Source organism: Hipposideros armiger, unplaced genomic scaffold (genome assembly GCF_001890085.2).
Source record: "Hipposideros armiger isolate ML-2016 unplaced genomic scaffold, ASM189008v1 scaffold_184, whole genome shotgun sequence".
Taxonomy (NCBI): domain Eukaryota; kingdom Metazoa; phylum Chordata; class Mammalia; order Chiroptera; family Hipposideridae; genus Hipposideros; species Hipposideros armiger.
This window is the reverse complement of record NW_017731534.1, coordinates 1,802,183-1,804,164: the sequence shown is the minus strand read 5'-3', so window position 1 is coordinate 1,804,164 and position 1,982 is coordinate 1,802,183.

The following is a 1,982-nucleotide window of genomic DNA, read 5'->3' as shown; positions in this document are numbered from 1 at the left end:
CTATCATAGTTTCATTTATAAAATTTTTAAAGGATATTATTCACATAATGGTGATTATGTAAAAATATATTTATGGCTCACAAATAATTTTTAAATTGTTGTGAGGGACAGGATTGGCTCTTCCAGAGATCAGCAAACTTTTGAGACAGAATGTATCCAAAGAGCCGTATGTGACTCACGAGCCACAGTTTGCCGACCCCTGCACTAGAAGGAATCACCAGCAGACTACACGAAGCAGAGTATCAAATCAGCAATTTAAAAGACAAGGTAGCAGAAAACACCCAATTGGAAAAGCAAAAGGTAAAAAGAATTTTTTAAAAAATGAGGCTAGTTTAAGAGACCTCTGAGATAATATCAGGCATAACAACATTTGCATCATAGGGTTACCAGAAGAAGAAAAAAGAAAGCAAGGGATTGAGAATCTGCTTGAAGAAATAATGAATGAAAATTTCCCTAACCTGGTGAAGGAAATAGATACACAAGCTTAGGAAGTGCAGAGTCCCAAACAAGATCATCCCAAACAGGTCCACACCAAGATACATTATAATTAAAATATCAAAGGTTAAAGACAAAGAGAGAGTCCTAACAGCAGCAAGAGAAAGGCAACTGGTAATTTATAAGGGAGCCCCCATAAGATTGTCAGCTGATTTCTCAACAGAAACTTTGCAGGCCAGAAGAGATTGGCACAAAATATTCAAAGTGATAAAAAGCAAGGACCTACAGCCAAGATTACTCTACCCATCAAGGCTGTCATTTAAAATCAAAGGACAGATAAAGAGTTTCACAGATAAGAAAAAGCTAGAGTTCATCACCACCAAACCAATATTACAAAAAAGTGTTAGAGGGACTTCTTGAAGATGGTGGGAAAGAAATCAAAATTGTGAATAATAAAATGGCAATAGCTACATATCTATCAATAATTACTTTCATTGTAAATGGATTAAATGCTCCAATAAGAAGACATAGGAGAAATGAATGGATAAGAAAGCAAAACTCTTACATATGCTGCCTATAAGAGACTCACTCTGAATTGAAAGACACCTACAGATGGAAAATAAAGGAATGGAAAAATTTATTTTATGAAACTGGAAATGAAAAAACAAAAAAAAAGTGAGGTAACAATAATCATACCAAACAAAATAGACATTAAAACAAAGACTATAACAAGAGACAAAGGAAGACCCAGTAATCCCATTTCTGGGTACTTATCCAAAAAAACCCAAATGCTACTTGAGGGGACATGTGCAGCCATATATTCATTTCAGCATTGTTTACAATGACCAAGACGTGGAGGCAGCCTGGGTGTCCATTGATGGATGAATGGATAAAGAGGAAGGTAGCACATGTATACAAAGGAATACTACTCAGCCATGGAAAGGAATGGGTTCTTGCCATCTGTGGTGGCATGGATAGACCTGGGGGGTACCATGCTGAGTGGAGTATGTCAGACAGAGAAAGACAGATGGAATGTGATTTCACTTATATGTAGTATCTAAAGAACAAAATAAACAAAACAGAAACAAACTCATAGATACGGAAAACATTTTGATGGTTGCCCGATGAGAGGTTGGGTTGGGTTGTGGGTGAAAAACAGGAGAAGGGATTAAGAAGTATAAGTTGGTAGTTACAAAATAGTTATGGAGATGTAAAGTACAGCATAAGGAATATAGTCAACAATATGGTAATAACTATATATTGTGTCAGGTGGATACTAGTCAGGGGGATCACAACTTAAATTATATAAATATCTAACCACTATGTTGTACATCTGAAATCAATACAAAATAATATTAAATGTCAACTGTAATTGAAAAATTAAAAAAGGTGGTAAAGGTGAAGAGAATAAGAGGTCTAAATATCCAGGTATATAACAAATAAGTCATGGGGATGTAATATACAGCATAGGGAGTATAGTCAACAATATCATGATAGCAGAGTATGGTATCAGATAGTGATCACTTCTTTAGATACATAAATGTTAA